At 34.8% G+C, this 8480-nt stretch overlaps 1 pseudogene across 1 annotated transcript; it reads right to left on the reverse strand.

The window, feature by feature from the left end:
• Positions 1-6502: 6502 nt before the first annotated feature.
• Positions 6503-8001, reverse strand: LOC103262918 (annotated as a pseudogene). The gene has a single exon (XR_504469.1). The product of XR_504469.1 is annotated as a 14-3-3 protein zeta pseudogene (transcript).
• Positions 8002-8480: the final 479 nt, after the last annotated feature.

Raw genomic sequence — 8480 nt, forward strand, 5'->3', positions numbered from 1 at the left:
TACCATTGACCATTTGGGGAAGGGAAGAATTATGGGATCATTATTGTATAACTTTGTTATAATTTTGTAGGTGTTGCCTCCACCTGTGGAGCATTCAGTCTCTTCTTCAATCACTGGATTCTGTATCTAAAACCTGATTTTACTCCAGAAATTGGGCAAGGAATCATGATATTTTATGGAGGTTATTTCCTTCAGCATCTTAATCATTCATCTTTGATGTATTTTGATTGTATAGGCTTAGTAAGTCCCTTTTCGGTTACATACCTAAGACCCTAGGCATTCTGTGTTCTATCCAACATGTTTATAGCATTCTATAGATCAGCCCTCTCCCTCTTTGGCCACTTGGACCTTGATGCATATTATGATAATTTTCCACCTAAATTCTGAAGGTACCTGAACTTTTGGGGGAGCCTGTTATTCCTGATGATATTACTGAACTTCATTTTGTAATGACTTTTCCTACCATCAATGAGTTTTTAGCAAAGATATATTATCTCAACTGATAATAAGCTTTAACAACTGGACCTTCTTCCACAGGTCATCTGTGCCCTACAAACCACTAGTGATAATTTTCTTATTGCCAAATACATGGCAAGTTATGCAGCTCTGAATCTTATCATGTCGCCTTCTGAATCAGATGTTGTCTAATAATAATTGTCACAGATTTGGTTCTATAGAAAGCAGACTATGAGTTGAATTTGGCATGCAGGATGATCAATAAGAATTATTCTCTAAGAATCAGCACCTGTGAAAGGAAGAAGAAAAACAGGAAGCAAAGGCAGAAAAGGTCAAGCTTCAATGCGAGCACAATAACAGCTTCAGCTTACGCAACAAGGATTTCAAGTTATAATAGCCTTAAGAGTTGTCCCAATTGGGCCAAGATTTTGTTGATTTTTATCTTCAGTGTGTGTGCCTTTTGTCTCTGTGCAACAAATCTCTAGTATGTACAAGATCTATTCTTTAAATCATCTTAAAATGTTTTACCTACTTTAAATTACTTATTTCTATTTATAATCATTTTTAAAGTAAATATGTGCTGCTAATACATTTTTAAAGTGAAATTCAGCCCTATCCCTCTTTGGCCACTTGGACCTTGATGTGTATTATGATAATTTTCCACCTGAATTCTGAAGGTACCTGAACTTTTGGGGGAGCCTGCTATCCCTGATGATATTACTGAACTTCATTTTATAATGACCTTTCCTACCATCAATGAGTTTTTAGCAAAGATATATTATAACAACTGATAAGATCATGAAACAGTATCTGCAAATATTTGCATATTTATGTAATATTTACTATTTGATAAAGTATAATAACCTGATAAGGTTATCAGTTATAATATTTTTAAATAAACAACTAATTAAGAACTTGGACCATCTAGCATTTTTTTCTCTACTGCATATGACCTTGGTTATTATCTAATATCCATGAACTTATCTACATAGATCATAATAGTATGAAAAAGGCTTACCAGTTTATACTTTAGGTTTTATGCTTTCAGTCCTACATTCATTCAATCATGATGTTTGAGCGCCTAGTATAACCCATTTTTGGTGTTTATTGTTTATTAGTCTCTATGTCCATCACTTATAATCCAAAATCATCACTGATGATAGCAAATTCCAGTCATAATACTACTAATGTTAATATATTCTGATGGAAGAAACAGATAGTAAGTCACTGATAGTAATGCACTGTGATGACTGCTATGGCTTAATAGTATTCATTCAAGATAATTGTGTGTGGTGTGTGTGTGTGTGTGTGTGTGTGTGTGTGTGTGTGTGTACTCAAATATATGCATATATATTCATCTATATGTGTATATATTCTCATTTATACTCCCATAATTCAAAGTGTACATATTCCAACCTCTATCTGTGAAACTAGTCCACGATGCACTGGTTACCAGTTTGCCTTAGACTGGTGTTAGAGAACATATAGGTAGCAAGTTATATGAAGTGGATTTATTATTTGCACTTGAGGAAAAGCATAAGATATCTAGCATTCAGGACGAGCTGGTTGTTTAAGTTTCAGAAAAGCTTCCTGAGGCACAAAGAATCTTGAATGAACGTGCCTTACTTGCAGTCACAAATGCAGGACCCGGAAAGGCAACCCTATCTAGGTTATATACCTGGGGGGAAAAATGAGATGCTGGGCTAAAGCATTTAAGGACATCCTATTTCTAAAGGGAGAGGGAACAGAACTGGGGATGTTCCAAGTTACCCTCTTATCTCTGGAAGCTACATTCTCAGCACATTCCATGGTTATCCTTGAGAATTACAAGTAGTAAAGAGGAGAGAGCATAGTCTGTCCAGAGCCACCTGGGGAAGGCTTACCTTTTATATATACTTTCCATACTCCATAAAGGTTGAGTATTTATTATTTATGGAGTATTCATTTTTAATAAATTTATTACTCCATAAATAATTGTCTTTATTTTATTGTAAGAAAATAAGTTTCTCAGTGAGATCTTGAGCATAGTCCTCATAATGTTCATATTCTTAGACACCTCAGAGCAAGATCTCTGAAAAGCAAGATGCAGGCCTAGACATACATCTTATTGCATAGAATAATAACAAGAGAGAAAGAATCCAAAAACTCTAGGAGAGATGGAGAAAGTGAACATGAATTTCTAGTTGAGACCAGCACACTTGTATTAGTATTAGCATGGGTGTTAAATCTATAAGGTTCAGATTTCTCTCCTTTCAACTTGGTAGATTTCCATTTCTGGTACTATATAGTCACACATATATAGTATACATATATATGAAATGTTTGTAACTAAAAAATAAGGATCTATGAGAAATAATTATTTAAATTCTTCTTAATTTCTGTTTCTCACCATAAACTTCTCTTTCCCTTCAATTCAAATATCTTTCATACCCAGAATTTTCTGTTGGTGGAGACCCTACTGAAATCTAGGACTTTGATTGAATCTTAAAAACCATAGGTCATCACAATGAAATGAATACCATAATAATTGAGCCTGCTTACATTTATCACATTTACTTTAGTAAATACAAATGAGGTGCACCATTTCTAACAAAATTTCTTCCAAAATATTTGGAAGTCATTTGTACATGTTAAAGACTGACTTTGGAAAAGCAAGCCTGATTCAAGGAAAACTCTAATATGTTAAATAATGTAATTGATTCCGGAAGAAGAAATATATTTAAGTCATTATGTTTTATCACAAAATCTATATTGCTGTAGAAAGTACTGTGTTTTGTGGTAATTTTACTTTTTTTCTGGTATTTACTCCAAATTAATATCATCCTCACTGCTTAAGGTGTGGTAAATTCATTTAGTAGTTCTTCATCTTATTAGGCTTGGCCAATGATAGATATTAAAATAGGAAAGAAATATACAACTACTATGTATTCATTAAAAAATTAAAAAGTAAAGACAGAGACAATGTAAACTTGCAGTATTTTGGTTTTTGTTGTTGTTTTTCTTTGTTTGTTTTGAGTCAGTGTCTCACTCCATCACCCAGGCTGAAGTGCGGTGGCAAAACCATAGCTCACTACAGTCTTTACCTCCTGGGGGTTAGATGATCCTTTTGCCTCGGCCTTTCAAATAGCTGGGTCTCTGGGTGCATGCCACCACACTTGGCTAAGTTTTGAATTTTTGTGGAGATGAGATCTCTCTGTGTTACCTAGTCTGGTCTTGAACTCCTGGGCTCAAGCAATCCTCCTGCTTCAATCTCCCAAAGTTCTGGGATTACAGGCTTGAGACACTATGGCTGGCCTGCAGTAGTTATTTTGAAACATGATATATAGTCAAATAACAGCACATCTTTAAGTATTCTAATAGGTATGTTAAGAGTTGGGTTATTTGCAATGTAATAAGATAAAATCTACTAAATCAAGTCTTTTCTCAAAACTTTGTTTGCAAGTCTATAGATTCCCTTTAGAAAAGAAAAAAAAACCCAAAAGAGTCGGCAAAGCTTTGCATGATGTTAATTAGTTAATTACATACATAAGACTTGAGGAATATGTGATGTGGGACAAAACAATTTTAATTACCTCAATTATCTTTTTTTTTTTTTTTTTTTTTTTTTTTTTTTGAGTTGGAGTCTCACTCTGTCGCCCAGACTGGAGTGCAGTGGCCGTTCCCGGCCACCGCAGCCTCCACCTGCTGGGCTCCGGCCATCCTTCCTCCTCAGCCTTCCGAGTAGCCGGAATTACAGGCGCGCGCTACCACGTCCGGCTAATTTTTTTGATTTTATTGTAGAGATGAGGTGTCACCTGCCCAGGCGGGTCTCGAATCCGCGGGCTTGGGCAATCCACTCACCTCAGCCTCCCAAAGACGCGGGATTACATGCTGAGCCACCGAGCCCGGCTAGTTACCTCAATTATCTTTTTCATACTGCCTCAATATGACCACAAGAGTGATGAAGTTCTGATGAAATACATACATATTATTATATAGCTTCCTGAGTTAAACCAAGTTGGTACTCTGTTCATGTTATGGTTAGAGGATGGTCTTCTCAAAATAGTGAAGCAAATTTGTGTGACATATTTGAAGAAAAAAATAACAGGAATGAGTGTTGAATTCAAATTTTAGGTGCATTGTTTGTGTACTGTGTGACAGTGTTGGTAAGAATTAATTTTGTTTCCCAAAAATGCTGTCTTTGGTTATTTAATTTATCTCTCATAATAAAAAAAATTCAGATTCCTGTTTCAATGTCTGGTATACAGTAGGTGCTTCTTAAGTGTTGGTGGCTCTTCCCAATGTATGTATTTTTAAATTTTTATCTTATAACTCATTCCTTAAATTCTTCTGAATGCATGCCAGCATTCATCATTGCAATGTAGTAAGGAGTTTTAAAAATATCATTTTTATATGTGTCAAATTTTCAAGGTTTTTATACTTTTAAGAGCTATTAATAGTAAGAGCTCTCATAGTGAATGATACATATTACTTTATTAACACAGTTCAATACAATATCCTTGCAATGATATAAACCAATCAATTATATTACTTAGGAATCACTTTTTAAAGGTAATTCATTTAAATGTTATTAGTAAATTTATCCAGACAACTAGAATAGACATTTTTACAATTGAAAATAATTCCATACTATTTCTTCTGAAAATGTATCTTTGAGTATGTATTCCTGAAATCTTGAAAGAGATTCTCTTCTAAAGTACTGTCTAGCAGATTGAGTGACTGCTTTAGGGAGATCATACTTATGCTAATTCGCATTAATTAATAAAATAAATTTGATATCTGTGGCAGTGATCCAGAGCACTAATTCCAAAATCCCACATCTCTGTATTGAGGGCTTTATCAAGAATGACAAATATTTAAAGTGTATTTACCTCTTTATTCAACATTTAAATCCAAAATAAATTTGCTCAAACACTTTATTAAAATTTGCATTAATTCCTCAACATTTTCCATGTATTTCCATAATTTTTCAACATTTTTCATGCATATTTCAATTGCATGTGAAACATGAAATATGACATACTGGTATGTGCAATGTTATAATATAGATTAAGTAGTTTCAAGATATAGAGTTCTCATTTGAAGTTATTTAGATATGAGTGTGGGTTTTTTTTAAAAAAATTAACTCAAGAAACAAAATTAACTGGACCATCTCTGTCAGCTTGACAAAAAACTTGGTGAGAGATTTTAAAAACTTATTTTATTTTTAGTCAACCCTGAAATCAAGGCACTTACTTTTGACAATTCTATCTTAAAATAAGTTTTCAGTCAGAAAAATTTAAAACTCAAAAACAGTTTTGCACTTTATGTGCTCTGAAAATTGTTTATAACTGTACAATTCAATTAATTTTAAACATGTTGAACACCATCTTATGTATTTATTTTCCTTAAAATTTTGTTGTGTTTAGTTTTGATATTTTCCTTACTAACTTAGATTAAATATTATACTATATATCATGTTAAATATTATACTATATATCATGTTAGAGAGAGAAATTTAAATATCTTACAATTTTTTCCCAAATAATATCATCTCCATTTCTTTGAGAATTATTTTCCTTATTAAGGCTTCCATTTTTAGGGGTCTCTGTATCCATGAAAATCTAAAGGTATCATGTGTACTGTGGATAGGGTTAGAGGTGGAGTAAGTGTAATAATACTGTTTTCTACCTTAAAACGCCTCTTTTCCATAAACACACACGCACATGCACATACACACACTGGTAAATATAACTGGTGTCTATCTGCATAGGTTGAAAATGTTGACATTGTATCGTTAAGAAAAAAAATTTCCATTCATAAAGCTTTCATTCCACTTACATGAACTTAATACACATGTTCTTAATTATGCTTGGATTGTTTATGAAAATTTAATAAAACATTAAACAAAGCTAGACATCATCTCAAGTTATTTCCCTGTTAACTATTTTTACAGCACACGCACGTTAGACAAGGATGAAAAAGAATCACAAAAGCAAAAGACCCCCCAAAAGTTAAATGCATGGATTTTTGTTGATTGCTGTGCTTGATATACATGAAGTAATTTTACATTTGTTCTTAGGTTGCCTAAAACATTTAAATACAAATAAAAATGAGTGTAGCAAAAATAATGAAAGCAAACAGCAGGTAACTTTACAAATAAGGAAATGTGAACCATTTCTGCCTTTATTCAGAGTAAATTGGGCCACAACTTTTGTCTAATGGTCCACTCCTGCTGCTGTAGTCAAAGATGTGCACATGGAGACTTAGTATTCCACAGACACACGTGGTTTAATATGTGGTATCCACAAGACATCGGTTTCCACCACAGCCTTTAAGTGCTCCAAACCTTCAAGTACCCACAATTATTACACCTGTGACCAGAACCAATTATTCCTTTTATTCCCCACCAGGAAAAAACAATATGTAGGCAGTTTTCTTTGCTAAGACATGGAAGTAGCTTTAACACTGGCCCTTGTGAAGCTACAATGTACCAAAAGTACTATGCCAAATATTTATAACCTGTATAAAAATTCCACATTCCCAAATTGGCCACCTCAAGGTGAAAATATAACTCGCTAAATATTAACTGACTCTATTACCCTAATATTAAACATAAAAATCACATGGGAAATATAGAAATTCAAATGGAGGTAACATAAACTTGCCATAAATCATAAACAAAAAACTATTTGTGGGACAACATGGATGACAAATTGTCTACTGTGTAAATTTTAGAATGAGACCAACAAAAGTTGGAAGGTGGGTTAATTCTCCGCTCCGTCTCCCGCTTCAGCTTCATCTCCTTGGGTATCCGATGTCCACAATGCCAAGTTGTCCTTCAGTAATTGCATTATTAAAAGTGTTGTCTTTGTATGACTTCACTTAATGTGTCAAGTCCAGCAATGGTTTCATTGAAAGTTGTCTTTGCAAGAGAGTAGGCTTTCTCTGGGGAGTTCAGAAGTTAAGGGCCAGACCCAATCTGATAGGATGTGTTGGCTGCATTTCCTTTTTGCTGATTTCAAAAACTTCTTGGTATGCTTGTGACTGCTCCGCAATCCCTTTCTTGTCGTCACCAGATGCAATCTCGGCCAAGCAACAGTAGTCGTCTTCTTTCATTTTCAAGTAGAAGACTTTGCTCTCTGCTTGGGAAGCACTGGGGATCAAGAACTTTTCCAAAAGAGACAGCACATCATTGCAGATATCTCTCAGCTCGGTCTCAATTTTTTCTCTGTATTCTTGAGCCATTGGCTGTTTTTTCTCAGCACCTTCCGTCTTTTGCTCAATTCTTGAGACAACCCTCCGAGATGACCTACGGGCTCCTACCACATCTTTATAGGCAACCGAGAGCAGATTCCTTTCCTCATGGGGCAATTCAGCTCCTTGCTCTGTTATGGACTTCACGCAGGCTGCCAAGTCATCGTATCGCTCAGCCTGCTCCGCCAGTTTGGCCTTCTGAACCAGTTCATTTTTATCCATGACTGGATATTTTGTGTCTGGAGAGGGTGGTAGCAGACGGACCCGGGCTCGGCAGTCTCTGGGCGGCAGTGGAGGCAGCGGCGAGGCTGAGACCAGAGAATATTCAAAAACTCTTCTGTCCTCTGAGTCCATATCTTAACTATATTTAACTTTGAAGTAATAGTAGGAAAATTTAGTATTCTGTGTCTGAAAGAAAAAAGGTCTTTGACAGTTTTGATCAATAGTTCCCATACTGGAAATGTGATAATGGTATCACTAGTAGAAATAAGAAAAGGATTTGGAGATAAGGTAACTGGTTGTAGATGTGGTGTAGTGGCAATAGCCCTGCTTTAGGAAGCTGAAAATTTATTTTATTCCCATTTTTGTGCAGACTGGTTTTTTGACATTGACCATGTCACTTCTCTGTTCTGTCTCAGTGTCCTCATGGAAAATGAAGAGTATTAAACTATATCTGTATTGATCTCCAAAAATTTATATCAATGATTTATGATTGGTCAGTAATTATACTTAATAGGCACATGGGTGCATTGTTTTCCATTTGCCTCCAACCACTTATTACCTATGAG

This window comes from Carlito syrichta, unplaced genomic scaffold (assembly GCF_000164805.1).
Source record: "Carlito syrichta isolate Samal-C Ts95f unplaced genomic scaffold, Tarsius_syrichta-2.0.1 Scaffold304660, whole genome shotgun sequence".
NCBI classification, from domain to species: domain Eukaryota; kingdom Metazoa; phylum Chordata; class Mammalia; order Primates; family Tarsiidae; genus Carlito; species Carlito syrichta.